At 43.3% G+C, this 20,687-nt stretch overlaps 1 protein-coding gene across 6 annotated transcripts in view; it reads right to left on the minus strand.

Moving 5' to 3' along the window:
- The window catches only part of LOC135557415 (unconventional myosin-VI-like), a 95,143-nt gene extending 74,767 nt beyond the window's left edge, over positions 1-20,376 (minus strand). For all 6 annotated transcript variants that reach the window (XM_064990664.1, XM_064990663.1, XM_064990662.1 and 3 more), the window contains exon 1: positions 20,221-20,376. The gene's annotated coding sequence lies outside the window, so the exon portion shown is untranslated. The remainder of the gene's footprint in view (positions 1-20,220) is intronic.
- Between the last annotated feature and the right edge of the window lie 311 nt (positions 20,377-20,687).

Below are 20,687 nucleotides of genomic sequence, written 5' to 3' on the forward strand. Positions count from 1 at the left end.
TGAACAGTTGATGTGTGTTACTTGAACTCTGAAGCATTTATTTGGGCTGGTAACTAATGAACTTATCCTCTGCAGCAGAGGTAACTCTGGGTCTTCCTTTCCTGTGGCGGTCCTCATGAGAGCCAGTTTCATCATTGCGCTTGGTTTTTGCGACTGCATGTTTTCCCATATGGATTGACCTTCATGTCTTAAAGTAATGACTGTCGTTTCTCTTTGCTTATTTGGAGCTGGTCTTGCCATAATATGGACTTGGTCTATTTTACCAAATAGGGTTATATTTGGAATACCACTCCTACCTTGTCACAACACAACTGATTGGCTTAAAAGGATGAAATAAATTCCACAAAGTAACTTAAGGCACACCTGTTAATTGAAATGCATTCCAGGTGACTACCTCATGAAGCTGGTTGGGAGAATGCCAAGAGTGTGTGCAAAGCAGTCGTCAATACAAAGGGTGGCTACTTTGAAAATATATTTTGATTTGTTTAACTCTTTTTTTTGATTACTACATGATTCCTTATGTGCCATTTCATAGTTTTGATGTCTTTACTATTGTACAATGAAGACAACAATAAAGAAAAACCCTGGAATGAGTAGGTGTGGGGACCTTCAGTCATTACCTCGAATCAATTCAGCCCTGTGCCAAGAGCTGAGTCTGCTTTCCACATTACCCTAAAAGGGACTCACTATTCCATAAATGTCCCTTTATCCAATCAGGCATAACAAAACATCAGTCTTTGCTAGTAACTTATTGGCTGGGCTGTAAAATTCACCTGCCCTTGTAAGTTCTACACATCACATCCTCATGCTGATTACTCGAGAGAGAGATAGGCTAACTCCATCGGAAATACTAGGTCTATAAAAGACAATTTTCTTTTTGTCTGTCCATAATATTTTGCTACACTTGGCCAATAACTTTGGCGTCTGTCTAACGTCACTCTGACCAGTCTATTGAGGACAAGGAAGTTCTCCCAATGCGAAGACACGTGACAGAGCTGATGATGCAGGATCATTTGAAGTCAAAGCTTAATGCCTGAAACCACATCAGGAGGTTGTGGGTACATAGAGTACTGCTACAGACCAAAAGGTTGCACGTTCAAGTGACAGAATTGTAGCATTTAAGCTAACACTTTTCCTAACTTTAAGCAATCTTTAAGCTAAATTAACCCAGTTAGACATTACCTCAACACATACTATACATGCCCATGCAGTACTCTCATATAGTCACATGAACCAAATGTGTTACTAGAACTGCCTGGAGGGTCGTTCCACCTCAAAAAGCACAAGAAAGAAGATTGACCTCCACCATCTCAGATTGTTCCAAAATCGTTCCCGTTATTAGAAACGGATAAGATTCTTGCAGCATTCTATTGAAATAATTTGATCTGAGAAATTAAATTGTTTGCACCCAAATTGGCACTTAGTTTAATATTATATTAATCCTCTAAATTAAATATAGTACCTAACATCCGATTTGGAGCTAACTTTTTTCTAACAATGACTTAGACATGAGGAATCCCAAGAAATAGTCAAGTCACCCATGTAGTATGCAGCTGCGGCTCTGATTTGTTTCTTCATCCTGTGTAAAATGTATTCTCAGTGAATTTGGAGAAGTTGTTTTTTTTCCCTATTCAGAGAACAGTGTTAGATTTATGTCCCCTCCAACACTAATACTACCAGCTCCCCCCCCCACACATTGTTAAAGTGATAGTTCACCCAAATTACAAAATTCATATTGGTTTCCTTACCCTGGACAAGATGACAGCAATCCATGATTTGGTTTTGTTGGGCACTTTCCAAATGCTAACTTTCAAGCACATGTCAAATTCAATGCAAGTCAATGGTACCTAAACTCAGCAAGGAAACCATCCTCTCCATGTAAACTGTTTATTTTCAGCCAACTTAACATGCAAATATTTGTATCAACATAACAAGGTTCAACAGGCAAACTGAACAAGTTCCACAGACACGTGACTAACAAGGGGGGGGGGGGGGGGGGTCAAAATCAAAAGATGCCCACACCAAATACTGACTACCAGCTGTATTAAGTACTGCAGCATATTTCCTCCTCACGGACTGCACCAGATTTGTCAGTTCTTGCTGTGAGATGTTAACCCACTCTTCCACCAAGGCACCTACGAGTTCCCGGACACTTCTGGGGGTGGGGGGGGGTGGGGTGGCATTGTCATGCTGGAGGGTCATGTCAGGATGAGCCTGCAGGAAGGGTACCACATGCGGGAGGAGGATGTCTTCCCTGTAACGCACAGCGTTGAGATTGCCTGCAATGACAACAAGCTCAGTCCGATGATGCTGTGACACACCGTCCCAGACCACGAAAGACCCGCCACCTTGATCCCACTCCAGAGTACAGGCCTCGGTGTAACGCTCATTCCTTCAACGATAAACACAAATCTGTCCATCACCCATGGTGAGACAAAACCGCGACTAGTTAGTGAAGAGCACTTTTTGCCAGTCCTGTCTGGTCCAGCAACATTGGGTTTGTGCCCATAGGCGGCGTTGTTACCTGCGATGTAAGGTAGGTCCTCACCAGACAACAGGCCTATAAGCCCTCAGTCCAGCCTCTCTCAGCCTATTGGGGACAGTCTGAGCACTGATGGATGGATTGTCCGTTCCTGGTGTAACTCGAGCAGTTGTTGTTGCCATCCTGTACCTGTCCCGCAGGTGTGATGTTCAGATGTACCGATCCTGTGCAGGTGTTAAACGTGATCTGCTACATCATGGCGGTGGCCCGTTCCTGTAGGTTCATGCTCTACAACATCCGCAGAGTACGACCCTGCCTCACACAGGAAGCGGCGCAGGTCCTAATCCAGGCACTTGTCATCTCCCGTCTGGATTACTGCAACTCGCTGTTGGCTGGGCTCCCCGCCTGTGCCATTAAACCCCTACAACTCATCCAGAACGCCGCAGCCCGTCTGGTGTTCAACCTTCCCAAGTTCTCTCACGTCACCACGCTCCTCCGCTCTCTCCACTGGCTTCCAGTTGAAGCTCGCATCCGCTACAAGACCATGGTGCTTGCCTACGGAGCTGTGAGGGGAACGGCACCGCAGTACCTCCAGGCTCTGATCAGGCCCTACACCCAAGCAAGGGCACTGCGTTCATCCACCTCTGGCCTGCTCGCCTCCCTACCATTGAGGAAGTACAGTTCCCGCTCAGCCCAGTCAACTGTTCGCTGCTCTGGCCCCCCAATGGTGGAACAAACTCCCTCACGACGCCAGGACAGCGGAGTCAATCACCACCTTCCGGAGACACCTGAAACCCCACCTCTTCAAGGAATACCTAGGATAGGATAAGTAATCCTTCTCACCACCCCCCCCCCTTAATGATTTAGATGCACTATTGTAAAGTGGCTGTTCCACTGGATGTCAGAAGGTGAATTCACCAATTTGTAAGTCGCTCTGGATAAGAGCGTCTGCTAAATGACTTCAATGTAAATGTAATGTAAATGCTACTGCAAGGACTGTCGGTCCTGTCTCCCTGTAGCGCTGCCTTAGGCGTCTCACAGTACGGACATTGCAATTTGTTGCCCTGGCCACATCTGCAGTCCTCATGCCTCCTTGCAGCATGCCTAAGACACATTCACGCAGACGAGCAGAAACCCTGGGCATCTTTTTTGGTGTTTTTCCCCCAGAGTCAGTAGAAAGGCCTCTTCCGTGTCTTAAGTTTTCATAACTGTGGCCTTAATTGCCTACTGACTGTAAGCTGTTAGTGTCTTAACGACAGTCGCACAGGTGCATGTTCATTAATTGTTTATGGTTCATTGAACAAGCATGGGAAACAGTGTTTAAACCCTCTACAATGAAGAACGGTGAAGTTATTTAGATTTTGACAAATTCTCTTTGAAAGACCTGGTCCTGAAAAAGGGATGTTTTTTTTGTTGCTGAGTTTATGAGCATTTACACACTTCATGTCCAAATCATCCTAATGCATAAAAATAAAAAAATGGAGTGGAACAACGATGTTACTTTAGATGACTTGGATATGAAGTGCGAAAACTAATATTAGGTACCATTTCTTGAAATGAATTTGTAACTCAAATGCAAACTTTTTTAGCATTTGTAACAGTGTCCAACAAAACCACCGCATAGATTGCTGTCAAATGAATCCTATAAATAAAAAAGCTTATTTGGGTGCAATGAATTATAATTTGATTTCTGAGAAATTAAGCTAACAGAATAAGGTTTCTGTAATACTTGTCTTATCTGTTTCCAACTACAGAAACAATTTCAGAAAAATCTGAGATGCTGGGCGTCATGGAAAGACACTGGAGCCATGCAGAGCAGAGCCAGGCAAGACTGAACCCGATACCCACCCACAGAAGCCTACACACTGCAACATCTGACAGTTTAGCTTCAGCAGAATTATTGAAGGTTCAATGAGCACCTAAAAATGCATGTAGGCCCATGTGTTCACAAGCAGAATTGTGGTCACATTTTAGCTCGTAGTCTAAAACTAAAGGTCCCATGGCAAAGGGCTCTCCTTCTGTATGTGTCAGAGAGTTCCATCACAGGGCAGACATCACTCATGCTCATCATCACATCCATTGGCATGTGAAAAAAATAAAAAATAAATCAGAAATGCAAACCAAGCACTGACTGCACATCTGCGAATGGCGGTTTCCGATGCAGCTATTAAGGATGGTGGGAAGGACTATCAGTCTAGCGTACAGACCGCATGATAAGTCAGGCAGATATCACATATGGCTGACAACAATTCCTCCCTCCTGGTAACTGAGGGGACAGTAAACACAGTGATCGAAGCCATCGGACTCTGTCTGCGTCCCAATACTCTCATCAGTGCCATTTGGGTTGCAGTCTCCGTTTAGATGATGGTAACACAGTAATAGTCACGCCTGATCATGTGATTTCAACATGCCTTTCTGGAGCGAGTACGAGTTGCTACTCTATTCAGGCAATCCATTAAAAGATTCCTGAACGCACTTTAGGTATGCCAGTCAATCTTCACAGCTCACGCATTGATCAATAAACTAATGTAAGGCACTCCGGAACATTTGAAATAGGTTGAGCAATGTGCATTTGAAGAAAATATGTTACCAATCCCTGGGCAGAGGAAAGGGCACGCCGAGACTTATTTGCCTGGCCTTGTGACAAGGGCTGCACCTTATTCCCTGTGTAGGACTAGTGCCCAGCCTGGCCTATATGGCTGTGGTAAAAAAATAAAATAAGTAGTGCACTATATAGGGAACAGGGTGCCATTTGAGACACAAAGTCCTGCTGTGATGTATTGCTGCATCATGGCAACTCTAGCACGGCGCCCGGGCAAACGCCTGGCAACTAAAGAAGACATTCTTTAGGGGTGGGGGGGGGGGGGCATGACACGCTGGCGCGACACACCTACTAGGACAATGCTTGTGTAACAAGGAGGTATTTGCTTATCAGCCCACGTCTCTTACAAATTTACATAATAACCAAAGAAATTTGAGGAAGACCTCAATGCCAGTAATTGGTTTCGGACATGAACAACTTGAGCAATGCACGGCTCTTTTTCAGTAACATTCAAAATGTAGGCCTAACTCAAAGAAGCTCAGCATACAACATAGAAAATGACATGGGAACTTAAGGGTTGACTTGTGGTTCAGCTCAACGAAACCACTAAATCTTGCTTTACTGGCATAATGAGCCCAGCTGGAGTCAGGTACATTAGCAGCAACAAGGCGACAAACGCACTACCGTCATGCAGAGTTCGCACAGTCTTATGCCATCATGATGAACCAGTTGCATCAGTGATTGTGTTGTGTGTACACGTGAAATGTCAGCTGCCCCCAAAGTGTCTTGTGAGCGCACGACCACAAAATGTAAAATTCTCAAAGGTTTTAGGGAGGAATCTGCACCATTCTGACAGAGCTGGGTGTTTATTATCAGATGTATTAGGTAACAAAACTTGGCTTATTGGATATTAAATGTTAATGTTAGAGCAGCAGTAACCAAATTAGGGGTTGCCTGATATGAAAATGAGGTTGCAGGAAAATTTCCCAAATCCAGAGAAACTAATATATACAAAAGACAATATTAGTTTTTGTGCATCTCAAAAGTCATTGTAAAATGTGGTTACCCTTAACGAAAATTATTCAAATCTAAAAGAATCAAATTAAACCAACCAATGGGAAAAGGCCACTTGACCGTTGCCCTTGGAATCATTCCTACAGTTCATGGCTAGGCTCGCTACGAAACACTATGACAGAGACTTATATATTACCGCCCAAAATGTATATGGTGAAAATAATGTGTGGGGAGGCAGAGGCACAGAAGCTCACATCAATACCTTTTATCAGATATCAATTCTTCAAGTGTTGCCATTGCTGGCAATCAACTTAACAAGTCAAGAACTCCATAGCTTACTCTCTCCAAATGGATGTTAACTGTGAGGAAGGCTAAGACTCCCATGCATTGACCTCTGTTTGCTATACATCTCGGGGGAATACTATTCACAAGGAAATATTGTTCGTCTCACAATTCACAAGCATGAAAACAGCACAGGGGATGTTCAGTGTGCTGCGTGGCTATATTGACGAAAAACAGATCCCATGGGGTTGAACGGTGGGCTTCCTCAACAGATGGAGCTCCAGCAAAGGCGGGACGGCATCTGCACTCTAGTTATGAATGGTGTCTCCCTCTGTCATATGGACGCACTGTATGATACGAGAGCAACTGTCGGCAAGAGCTTATCACAGAACTGAGATTTACTACAGCAGGTAACTTCGATTGTAAACCACATCCACATTGCTATGTGGAGATGTGGGATCAGAACATGACGATGTTCTATTTCACGCTGACCAGGCTACACACCAAGGCTTGGTGGTTATCAAGAGGGAGGGTTGAAAAGATTTCACATTAAGAGGGGAACTGTTGTGATTCACAATGGATGTAAAAAAAAAAAAATTAAAAAAATTGTGTAATGAAAAGTGTCTCATTGCCTATGTAACAGACATATTTGGGAAACTGAAATAACTGAACACAAGCATGCAGGGGAAACAAAAACATTCGACAGATGAGTGATCGATTCAGTGGAAAGAATGTCTTTCAAAAGCAAATCATGCTTTTGAAAGAAAACAGCAGAACAGCATCAGTAAGTAACGCACACGAGTGGTGACTGCTCACCGCCAACGTTTGGCAGAGCACGTCGGGACCTACTTCCCAATCCGTTTGACTGATCCTGGCTCAGTTGTCATGCAGGTAAGAGAAATAAAACTGTTCGAGCGGTCATGTGACAGAATGTTGCAGACAACGCATTCACGGGACCCTGCGGAGGGGTTTGGCACCTGATTCAAAGGGAATACCCTGCCGCCTTCCTCTGAGCATCAAAACTCACGGTACCCTTCGCCAGCTCATATCTGTGTGATGTTGGGTTTAGTGTGCTCGTCTGCAGAGATGAGGTGCGTACTGTTGACCACGCCCCGACTTTGCAAAACTCAGACATTCATTAAGCACACTCATCTCATTAGTTGCGTAGAGATAGACATGTCAGACTAATTTGCATTTGACAGTCATAGCCGGACATTAAAAAAGTGATTGTGAGTTGAGAAGACAAATCAGAAATACTGTTACATGCTGACCACTTGCGTGTGCCATGTTGATTCGGCCCACCCACACTAGACGCGATCAGGACACGCAAGATGAAATATCAAAACAAACTCTGAACCAACTATATTCATTTGAAAAGTATTAAACATTTATGGAAATAGCTACCTAGCTTGCTGTTGCTAGCTAATTTATCCAGGGATATATAAACATTGGGTTATTTTACCTAAAATGCACAACCTTCTCTACGCCGACAATGAATCCACGGATAAAAAGGGTAAGTAAGTTTCTAGTCATCACTCCTCCTCTAGTCTTCTTTGGCCTTCATATGGAGGTCGGCAACCAACTTTAAGGTGCATTACCACCTCCGACTGGAGTGGGGACCTCAGTTTATCTTTCAATCACCCACATGGGCATATGCTCCTAAAAACCAATGAGATGGGAGAGGCAGGACTTGCAGCGTGTTGAGCGTCTCAAATAGAACCAAGCAAGCAAAGCGGTCGGTGTGGTCAGCATATTAGAATGTTTTTCCATTAACCGCTAAAACAAATTAAACATTGGCTGTTAATCAAATGTCTTCATATGGTTGGGGTCATGAGAATTTTCATGATTGACGATTCAGAACATGAAAATCATGTGTCTTGGTAAAATGTATTTTGTTACATAGAATGTCATCACCAAAGCACGCTTTCACCCACTCTGGGCAGAGTGGGTGGACACGCTACTCTCGCTTTTCTGAAGATGCCACAATCTGTCAAAACAGAGGGAGGCAAATATGGGAGAAGAGCTTAGGGAGGATGCCACGAGGGGTGGGAGTGTGTGTGTGTGTTTGTTTTGGGAGACATAGCCAAGCCTATTCACTCTAACCAGAATGGTATTTAAGAAAAGGGACAGTTCTGTGAAGACAGTTAACCAGTGGTACTCATTTGAACGTTCAGGCCAATGGCAGCTGCTGGTTGAGGTTTCTTGTGTGTTTCTGAAGAGGAGCTGGAGATCAAGGCAGACTGAAGCCTTTCCATTCTAAAGAATCCTCTGCTAAGGTAGCAGTGCCAAATAGTTGAGAGGCAGTGTTTGAATGGGTTGTGAGTTATGCATGTCGGGCCTACTCTTCACTCGGCCACAGCGGGAACAAAACAGAGGATTGTTTGAGTATTGTCTGTACTGTCCGCTGCACACAGAGTTTACTGTCATGGTAAAGCAAAGTCACGTGGTGGAGAGACAAAAAATAAAAAAACAACAAAAAAAAGGAGGCTGCATCCCAAATGTCACCCTGCGCATTACTTTTGACCAGAGACTAGGGGCCCTGGTCAAAAGCAGTACACTGTACAGAAAATAGGGTACCATTTGGGACACAGCAGCTTCTGAACACAAAACCCTGTGATGGGTTTAGAAACAATGGGCCTAGAGGCTGTGTTGAACGTGCCAAGAAGAGCTGAGCCTTCAAAGCCTTGTGAATCTGCCTGCAAAGTCTCTTTCAATTTCTATGAGACAGCCTTTCTTTCTATGGCTATGCTTAGCTCTATAAATATAGCACATTACTGGTATGAACTATCGTTTCCTGTTTAATGTCTTTAACATGATTGGATATCAGATATAGATGATTGCAGCCTGCAAAATGTAAGCTAATGGTGGTATGAGCTCAAAATGTGAGAGGCCTACTCCAGCAGATTAGTGTGGACTTTAATAACACATGTCATGCTTAATAACTCTGTTAGAACTTGCATCACGGAGTAAGAGTCAGGTGGAGGTGGTTTGTCGAGACATGACCTATGACCCAGAGTGAGAGAGACTATAAAAAGGTATTGCTTCCATGCCCTGAAGGGTGCGTCGGTTTTCCCCAGAACAGTCTGTACATACCTGACAAAAACAGGTTTTGAAACTATAGGGCCTAATGATTTAAGTTAACACCTTACGGATACATCTTGTTATAACTATGTAGGGAATTCAATTTCTCACTGTCATGCTCACACAAAAGAAATGTTTTTCGTCAGAAAAGGGTTCCACCCAAAGAAATAGAATGAGTAGAACAGGTTCCAAACCTCTAACCTTGGCAATTGGTCTGGTAAACTCATTCTAAGGTTCCTGACTGCACTGCAGGTCAGAAATAGGGCTTTCATCCACGCCCTGTTAACTGGAGCTGACATAGGCTCAGCAGGAGAAGTTCCCCGATCCTGGTTCCAGCCAGTCTGGTCTAGGAAGGTAATGCCTACTAGGGTCACGTTAGGAAGGTAATGGCTACTACGGGGTCAAGCTCACCAGACATGAGTCTAGGGTTTAAAACAAGGGTTTTAAACTCAGGAGGTAGCCAACAGTAACTGAAGTCGGCCTGTATTACTGCTCATGTTCTCAATTTGACAACATTTCTCCAGTTTGTGTGCCCAGTGAGCGATTGACCCAGTATAGGCAACTGTACAAAAGCTGAAGCACTACTCTCCTAAAGCCAATCCTTGCCCAAACTAGGAGTGTAAAAGGATAAGAAGATTACCAGCTTTTTGCTATTGAAGTGGACAGGATCCTCCCCTCCTGAGTCCCCCCCTCCCTCAATCCTAGAGACTCCATTTTGTGAACTCCCTCCCAGTCCAGTGAATTTGGTTTTGATGAGGTCAGCAGATGCAGTGAATCCAAAGCCCAACTTCAACCCCTGTTATACAGCTTAAAGATTGACAAGAATCATCTTCCTCAAGTCTAACCCCATTAAAAAAAAAGTTTCTCAGAGGGACTCTACAACTTAAAAAGTTAAATATTGGACAAATTCTACAGGTCTAGTGGATCAAATCAATTCCTTCCTATTGGGCCTAATTTCTATTTCATACAGTTTTGGGCATACGGTGCATTCAGAAAGAATTCAGACCCCTTGACTTTACAGTTACATTACAGCCTTATTCTAAAATGGATTAAAATAGCTCTACACACAATACCTCATTATGACAAAGTGAAAACAAGTTTTTAGACATGTTCATTTTTTAAATAAAATTACATTTACATAAGTATTCAGACCCTTGACTTAGTACTTTGTTGAAGCACCTTAGCCAGCGATTACAGCCTCGAGTCTACTTGGGTATGAAGTTACAAGCTCTACAGATCCTCTCAAGCTCTGTCAGGTTGGTTGGGGAGCGTCGCTACACAGCTATTTTCAGGTCTCTCCAAAGATGCTTGATCGGGTTCTGGCTGGGCTACTCACGGACATTCAGAGAATTGTCACTTCTGGGTTGTATTGGCTGTGTGTTTAGGGTTGTTGTCCTGCTGGAAGATAAACCTTCACCCTAGTCTGAGGTCCTGAGCGCTCTGTAGCAGGTTACCAATGAACTCTGTACTTTGCTCCATTCAGCTTTCCCTCGATCCGGACTAGTCTCCCAGTTCATTCTGCTGAAAAACCATCCCACAGCATGACGCTTCCACCACCATGCTTCACTGTAGAAAAAGTGACAGGTCTCCTCCAGACATGACACTTCAAGCTAAAGAGTTCAATCTTGGTTTCATCAGACCAGAGAATCTTGTTTCTCATAGTATGAGTCCTTTAGGTGCTTTTTGGCAAACTCCAAGCGGGCTGTCATGCGCCTTTTACTGAGGAGTGGTTTCAGTCTGGCCACTCTACCATAAAGGCCTGATTGGTGGAGTGCTGCAGAAATGGTTGTCCTTCTAGTTCTCCCATCTCCACAGAGGAACTCTGGAGCTCTGTCAGAGTGACCGTCGGGTTCTTGGTCAACCTCCCTGACCAAGGCCCTTCTCCTCCGATTGCTCAGTTTGGCTGGGCAGCCAACTCAAGGAAGAGTCTTGTTGGTTCCAAACTTCTTCTATTTAAGAATGGAGATCACTGTGTTCTTGGGGACATTCAATGCTGCAGAAATGTTTTGGCACCCTTCCCCAGATCTGTGCCTCGACACAATCCTGTCTCAGAGCTCTACAGACAATTCCTTCAAACTCATGGCTTGTTTTTTGCTCTGACCTGTGGTGTCTTATATAGACAGGTGTGTGCCTTTTCTAAATCATGTCCAATCAATTGAATTTACCACCATTGGACTCCAAATCAAGTTGTAGAAACATCTAAATAATGATCAATGGAAACAGGATGCCCCTGCGCTCAATTGAGTCTCATAGCAAACAGTCTGAATACTTATGTAAATAATGTTTATTTTTATAAAATTTGAAAAACATTTCTAAAAACCTGTTTTCGCTTTGTCATTATGGGGTACATTTGTGTTGACTGATGAGGGAAAATCTTTTATTTAATCCATTTTAAAATAATGCTCTAACATGACGTGGAAGAAGGGGTCTGAAAACTCTGAAAGCACTTTAACAATTGTCCAAATTCAATCCAACTTTAATCCACAAAAAGATTAACAAATGTTTTGCCCCTAATGAACTGAGCAGCATTTCTGCCAGAGCATAGACGAGAGGATTTAATCCTGATTGCACTGCACTAGATATAGGCTACATCCACTGCTATTATTAAAAAGTCAAACGGACTAAAAAAGGGCCAAGGTGGCTTACAGATCACACATTATTACCTGAAATTAAAGTATCAGTAAAACATTTTAAATGAGCTTAACATGTTCAGTGTCAATTCACTTCTAATGTGCCCAGCCTTATTGGCACCACAGCTTCCAGCAGCTTTTAAACTCCTCTGGCAAGAAGCCCATCACTACTCAAGTTCATATTAAAAAAGTACTCTTATTTCCAATCATGCTTCGAGTCGTGCGCCATAATCTTTGATTCCATCGTCACATACAACGATTCGTGCCAATCTTCCATTGACATACTGTATGCATAGGCTAATTTTGGTGCGAGTCACAATAAGGATTCCACTCACTGAAAACGAGACAGAACTGGGGCCCTGTCTGTGCAGTCGGTCTTTTGTCAACTAACCCCTAAGATAACTTCCTCTACCGCCAGTCCCTCGAGACATACAGACAAAAATCTCTTCCCCACAATCTTGTCTTTTCAGGCGTACAGTAATCTCTTTGCTGTGTGAACACCACTGATTATTCTACGGGCACATCCCAAACTGCACCCTATTCCCTTTAAAGCGCACTACTTTTGACCAGGGCCCATAAGTCTCTGGCCATACGTAGTGCACTCGGGAATAGGGTGCCATTTGGGACTCAGGGACTCTACAGATGCCCACAATGAATAGAGTGGAAGCCTCAGTGGCGCCACGGTCGGAAGACACTCCAATAGCAGAGGCACACTGCCAACCAAAGAACCAGGAGAGGAGTCCCCACTTCCCCCAGAGGCAAATCAATCTCATCCAACTAAAGAGAACATGGAAAACACATGGAGATACTGACTGGAGCCAAATGGGACTGGAAGGAAAACCGTGGTGGCCTCTCACACACACACACGGCCCAGGAAACTCAGACCGACAAACCCACAATAGGGTCTGGAGGTCCCAAGCTGCTTATCCCACTGTTTCTTAAAAGCACTAGTTGAGTATCAGCAGAGGTACAGGACGGATAGCAACACAGTGGAGAGCTAAGTTTAGTAAAAAGCTATACATGATTAAAGGCGATAGAGACACGTGAATAATGGATGCTGTGGCGAAATGCTGATTTAGTTATTTTTAAACAGTGAACGCTGAATGCTCATCCCATGGGCGAGGCAAAACCTTTTCCACTACTCTATCTATAGAACCAGAATATTTCTGCGTAGAAGAATAGCCTAATTTTTTTTTTTTTAAGTTCCTCAATTAAAAGCACCGGCCTATTATGTCACAGGGTTGGGATAAGGGAGCTGATGGAATAATATGGGTTCAGTTCACCTTGAATAAGCTTTACCCATACATAGCCGACAAGACTTGCCACCAGTGGTCTCTTCACCGTCCCAAAGTCCAGAACAGAGGCTAGGAAATGCACAGTACTATGTAAAGCCATGACGACATGGAACTCATCCACCCTGGGTAACTCAAGCTAGCAGTAAAACATGAAATAAATTGGATGAAACACCTGATGGAACCACACGGATTGTGGAGACACACAACTGTAAATATTTGATCAATATAATACATTTGTAAAATTGGCGCAATTTAAACATGTATAACAAAGTCTTGTATGATGCATTGTTTTATTATGATGTATCGTTTCATTCCTGTTAGGACCGCAGGAAGAGCAGCTGCTGCCGTGGTAGCTAATGGGGGATCCTAATAAGGGTTGTCACGATACCAGTATTGCGATACCACGACACCGGATTTTGCATGGCATAAAAGGAAAACGTAAAGCAGACTAAATTCTTTGGTTCATTAAAGTACTGTATGTAAAATAGTGTACCATAGCCTGGAAAAGAAACATGTGACTCAGGGTGACAACATAAGGCCGCTTGTTCCCACAACTTTTTTCAAGAAATTCAGTCCGCTTTTTTGTTTGTTACCTTGCCACGATACCTCAGAGTATCGCGAAAACCCTAATAAATACTGTGCAAAAATATAAAAACACAACATGTAAAGTGTTGGTCCCATGTTCCATTAGCTGAAATAAAAGATAGAAATGTTCCATATGCACAAATTCAAATTTTGTGCACTAATTGCTTTACATTTCTGTTAGTGAGCATTTCTCCTTTGCCAAGAATTCATCCACCTGACAGTTGTGGCATATCAAGAGGTGGATTACGCAGGTGCAACTAAAACATGCAGTTGTGTCACACCTCAATGCCACAGGCGTTTCGAGCAGATGTCAGTGTGCCAATTGCACTCTCCTGCAGGAATATCCACCAGAGCTGTTGCCAGAGAATTGAATGTTCATATCTCTACCATATGCCACCTCCAGAGTCATTTCAGAGAACTTGGCAGTACGTCCAACCGGCCTCACAACTGCAGACCAGGTGTAACTCATGCCAGCCCAGGATCCCCCACATCCAGCTTATTCACCTTCGGGAATGTCAGAGACAAGCGACCCAGACAGCTGATGAAACTGTGGGTTTGCACATCCTAAGATTTTCTGCACAAACTGTCAGAAACCATCTCAGGGAAGCACATCTGCATGCTCGTCATCTTCACCGGGATCTTGACCTGACTGCAATTCGGTGTCGTAACCGACTTCAGTGGGTAAATTCTCACCTTTCACTGCCACACTGGAGAATTGTACACTTCATGGATGAATACCGGTTTCAACAGTACGAGGGAAAATGGCAGACAACATGTATGACGTCATGTTGACGAGCAGTTTGCTGCACAATTTCTGAAAGCTGAAAATGTTCCAGTTCTTCCAGACATGTCACCATCCATTGAGCATGTTTGGGATGCTCTGGTTGGACAACATTCCACAGGCCACTAACAACCTGATCAACTTCATGCCAAGGAGATGTGCTGCGCTGCATGAGGCAAATGGTGGTGACTATCATTATTTATTTTTTAAAGGCATCTTTGACCAAGATGCAGATCTGTATTCCAAGTCATGTGAAATTCATAGCTTAGGGCTTAATTAATTGACTTCATGAGGAAATCAGTCAATTGAACTGTTAACTTAGTAAAATATTTGAAAAACACTGCCTCTATTTTTGTTCAGAATAAATACCTAATGAGCCTTCAGGGATGGCAATGGAAGGGATCAATAATGCAGTCATATATTACAAATGGAAACTCCTCATGCTCGAGTCAACAGCAACTTTTTAGTCTAAACTCATAGCTTAGAGCACTAGCTGGCTGCAGACAGTGAAAAGAGATGGAAATAAATGGATTTAATAGGCCTCTGTCTAGCCTGCGTGTTGTGGCTGTGTGTTACTAGGTCTATTCAGCCTTGGGCACTGGTAGAAAAACTATCGTGCTGATACTCAAATCCCCAGATATTGCCAAGATTACACACTTCCTAACAGCAACAACACTAAAACATACGGGTACTGGGCAATTTCCATGGTAACAGAACCACAAGGAGACAGATTTTTACCACCTTACACAAAAAACATCCACAGAAAATTGCCAAAGAACAGTGCATATGGACGTGAACATCTCCCTCAGTTTCTTTTTTTCTTTTGACACCAAGTTCCCCAAAAACTCAAAATGTCTACACTGAATTAAGATGTCAGCAGAAAGAATGGGGTGTCAGATATGACCCCTATTTTGGTACAGTAAATGAAGCGGATTAACACCTGACAAGTGAATGACATCGTGAGTCCCTGATGTGTACTATACAGAAATGCACACTTATAGATATGGGATGTGTTCACTGTGATGCATCCTAAATAAGTACACAAAAAAAGGTAGAAACAGGCCATAATCCTCCTTTTGCATGTATTATTTGACACATTGGCTATTATTCTAACACGAAACAAAAACGGAGATATTAGTTGGCAAGAGTCTTAACGTCAACATTATTGGGTTGAGGCATTTCTAATATAAAACAGCTACCAGAAAGTCTTACAAGTGAAGACCCCTACTCCATCTGTTAAACCAGAAATCAAAATGGCTTTGCTTATTCAAAATCTTTAGATTGGAAAAAAATAAGTATTTATGCCTTCATGAACTTCACATGTTGGTGCTCATGGGTCCTTTTACATGGAAATGACCTACGTTAACTGTAGCGTGCACTGTAGTCTAAACCATGTAGGCTATTGTCCTTACAGCAATAGTACAGACTATCTGGTACAGAGACACACAGATAGAGGCTAACGCCATTTCTGAGGGCAGCCTTGGCTTGAGGTTCCAAAAGTCAAAAACTTGTGATCTCTGGCATCCGGGACGAGGTATAATGCAATGTATGTTACACTCCCTGCCTTAGTCATGTCTGGGTTCATTTGCATGCATGTTGCCAGCTAAATCACGTAAGGCATTAAGTTTGGCAATAAGGACAAGTTCACAGCTGAGCTATGGAAGGATAAAAACAAATGAACGGAAGAATCGAGCCCACAACCAAAACGCAACAGTCTGAGGTGGTAAGTGTCATGCCATATGTGCCATGGGCAGTACAGAGGCTCAGCCATTTGGTTTAGGAAGTGAAGAAAGAAGTCATATAGATATGTGACAGATGGGGGGGGGGGAAAGTGTTAATTAGAAAGATGAATGCAATTCCACACTTATTCACATTGCGAATATGGTCATATTGCCTATGACCTCTAGGGGGCAATGAATCTATCTACCGCAGTCCGTCTGAATCTCAAACTGAACAAGTCGCCCATAAGCCCTTTATCGAGTGGGCACTTGCTGTTTTGTTCGATGGTGATCACAAGTCCGCAAGTGTTTGGGCCAAAATGATCATGGAGACGATGCACACTCGATGTCACGACTGCCACTTATCAATATTTCAAAATCCATTCGCTAGCATTGCTTCCCGCAACCCGTTGTGCATGCCTCACTCGCTATGAAACACAGATACTGGGGCAGAAACAAACTTGCCCTGAGAAAGTTGTAAAGTATAAATCAGTCACCAGTGATTTAGTTTGCTGTAGCCTGTCCGCTGCTAAGTAGATTCCCTAACAAACACAGATGGAATTTTAGCTAGCTAGCCAAGAACGTTGGGCACTGCACTGATAAACAGCATGTAACTTGTCACTTATTTACAATTGTTTGACAGCTTGCTGATGAAGTTGTCGATATGTTTCCAAAGCAACAATCAATATGTTGTAACATTGGGCCCACTAAAAAGCACAGGCAGCAGTATTGACTCAGGGCAGAGCAGGCTGTTTCGCTACTGTTGCTTGCCTTTCTCTGCCATTTTCCCAACGATTACGTGCAGAGTGCTTTATATCCATGGCAAATCATTTGAAAGATGTCTCCTACTAACGTTACAGCATTGATGTGTTAAGTATTCGCCTGTTAGTGGAAGTTGTCATAACTGCGCTGGGATTTTTTATTTTCTGGAAGAAAAAGTTGTTAGGGATTTTTTAATTTTTTATTAACATTAACATCCCAATTGGATTTAAAGATGAATGTTTACACCCCTAAACATCTTCAAACCAGAACATAATTTGTTTTATGTGCTAATAGCACAATGAAAGAAACTAAATACTTTCCTTTTACAGCTCCAACCTCCATTGCCCCTCAATCTAAGTATCTTGTCCTGTACAACAAAGCTAGTTTGGTGGACTTGTGATGAATGTGTGCGCGCACATACAACAGACACAGCACCTGGAGAAGAGGCTCGATAGCCTACACCGCAAACTGTGTAAGGTGACACTCCTCATCACACTAAACTGAGACTTCAGTCTGATCACTGGGACATGACTAATTCAGCTCACATTACACTAATTACAAAGGTGATGGGGTCTGGAACCTTACATAGGAGCATCATACCATCCAGAAACACGATCCATTTGTGCAGTCCCGTCCCCATTCTGTCATCACTGGCACCCACCGCACTACTGTGGTGGTTAGCCTTAAATCTGCTTCGGTTATGGGTGGAGTCAATGTCTGCGTCCCAATTCGCAACCTATCCCCTATATAGAGCGCTACTTTTGACCAGGACCCCAGTCAAATGTAGGGCACTATCAAGGATGCAGCCAACGCCTGATGAAAGGGTCACAGTAACCCTGGCTAGGCCAATGTGTGGGATGTTGTTTTAGGAAAACATCTCCAAGTTTCACAATCAACACACAGACAGTAATCAAATAAGTAACCAGCGAGATTGCATTTTACAGCCTCAAAAACCTTGTGTTTTATAGTGTACGTGCAGCGCCAGTAAATCGAAAGGCCTTCATACAGGGTATGGCGCCATACCATATCCCAAGGCCAAAATGTAAAAGTAGGCTACAAAAAAAGTAGACTAAAATCATTCCAATCCCAATTCAAATGAAACGGCTGTTAAGCATCTAGCTGGCTGGCTTTAGGACCACACGGAGCATTGCCTGGAGAGAAGTTGCCAGCCTGCCACGCCTTTCATTTAAAAAAAAAAATTTAAAAAGCAGAGATGGGGCCAGATGGCTGACCAGCAAATTGAACTGTTTAGGCAGTGCGCCGATTGCTTGAAATGTAACACGGCATTTGAACTTGGCCTTTATAAGCCTCAACCAGATGTTTTAAGCACTGGTTACTTTCAATAATAATGTCAGCATTGGAGGCGTGTCCAATAGGCTAGTGGCTTCCCCTAAAGTAAATTGAATGAAATGTGCCAAGATTTCCTAGATGTCTATACACAAATAAATAGAATCAGTCAAAATAATACACCGGAGAGCATGATTTGGCCACAGAGGATCATTAGTCTTTTAAAAAAGTGACCTGTGGATTGTTTTAAGCGCGCAATTTGGGCAGCGCTCGCCGCAAATCGTCTAGCTAATTGTTGTGTTGCAGAGGTCAATGAAAAGCAGGTAAATAGACCTAGCTCAATTGTAGGAAAAAAACTGTTTGTGTAAAGATAATACTAATCTGTCTCTCGTCATCTTACTTCTCAACTCCCAATTGAGCGCACAGTAGCCTATCTTACTGGCACCGGTGGAAAGCATCTGCCATATCCCAGGGAGTGCATGCATATTCACTGTCTTCCTCATTGGATCAGGGCCACTGGGAGGTTTCCCAGCTGAACTGACACCACTGCCTTCTTATGAGGCAGGTTAGCTTTAGTGAGAACGGGCCTCCCCTTCCTCCTCTGGAGGAGCCTCCACTGGGTCTCGCCATTATGGTCTTCAGAATGTAAACAAAACAGGTTAGTTCAGGAGCTGGGTGTTGAAGTGAGCATTTCATGAAAAGCACTTTTAAGTTTTAATTCCCTCAACATTTACTAGCAGGATGTCACAGGTACTACACCTCTGTGGTAAAACGCAGCAGTATCACTGTGACATGACTCATAGCAATTCACTCTCGTAAAACCAGGTAGAGAAATGACCAAAGATCATAGTCCCTCGAAAAACGATGACAAATCATGTTCTGTGGAAAACGTCCCTCCACAAACAGTGGGACCAATGGAAAATGGTCAACTTGAAACCTCTAGTTCTTTCCATCATCAGTGGTCTGTCTGCCTGGTCTCGTTGTCAGACCCGAGAACAGCGTTGATTACATTGCACACACTGAACTCTTACGTAATCATTAACAGAAAGGGTAGAATTTTCAGGACAGTTGGCTACACATGTGAAAATAACATAGGCATTAGTTATTGCGATCATAACGAGAGCACGCACACCTGTGTGTCCATATGACATCTCTGTTTCTATTTTCAACAATGTGTACTGTAAGATATATGCGGGCCTAAGCCCATACTTCATTAACACTGTGGACAATGAATACACAAACCGGTACACCACGGCCAGGGGACAAGTAAGGGCTCCATTAATCCTCATGGAGTCGCGTTGGTGATGCACGATTGACAGGATTCTATTGGAATAAAACTATTGTTTGGGAAGGTTATAAAACAACCGTCTGGCATGCTCTACAGCTGGGAAAACACTGAACTGAAGAGTGGTGTAACGAACCAGTGATTCCCACATTGTTCTGTCCTGGAGTGTTTGTCAAATGTCGAATTTTCCAGATATATGTTCATATCATTCGAAACCTGTAGTTTTTTCTGAAAGGGAGCACTGCTTTCAGCGACAATGGCAACACAATTCCACATTCCAAGATGCAGCGTTTACGGTTTTCGAAAGGAATGATACATTTGATGTCAATCGCGTTCTGTGTTGACAGCCTCCATTGGCATCAATGTAGCCTGCTAACGTTAGCCAGCTACGGAAAACTACCACCATTTCCAAAGCCTTCAACAATTACATTGGATTCAGTTTGTGGAGGAAAAAGACAGTCGCGGACGTTACCTACCTCGTATGCGTTTCAACCTGTGCAGTCGGACACTAATTGTCTATAAAACATGTAAAGTTTCCACGATAGACTGCCGGGTGCAGATCCAACCTCCGAGCTCTCCCAGAGCTCCCCTTCCTGCAGCAGCACCCTCCGACTCCCTCAGAAGTCCTGGTGTGTATTCATTACGATAACCATTCACCGTTTAAGAACCAACCGGAAGCAAAAGAGAGCAAAATGAGAGTTTCTATTGGACAAATTCAAGTAGGTTCCGCCCGTTTCGTTTCGTTCGCTTCCGTTTAAGAAACGTTTTGCAACAGAATAGGCGGAATGAATACACCCCAGGGAATTGCTCGTGACGTCATGAGCATCACACGCAGTAGCATCCATTGACCATTGGGAGCGCTTAACACTGAGTGTCAGTTGAACACATTTAAAATTCTTCACCGAGTATACCAAACATTAGTATCACCTTCCAAATATTGAGT

This window comes from Oncorhynchus masou, chromosome 16, assembly GCF_036934945.1.
Source record: "Oncorhynchus masou masou isolate Uvic2021 chromosome 16, UVic_Omas_1.1, whole genome shotgun sequence".
Lineage (NCBI taxonomy): Eukaryota > Metazoa > Chordata > Actinopteri > Salmoniformes > Salmonidae > Oncorhynchus > Oncorhynchus masou.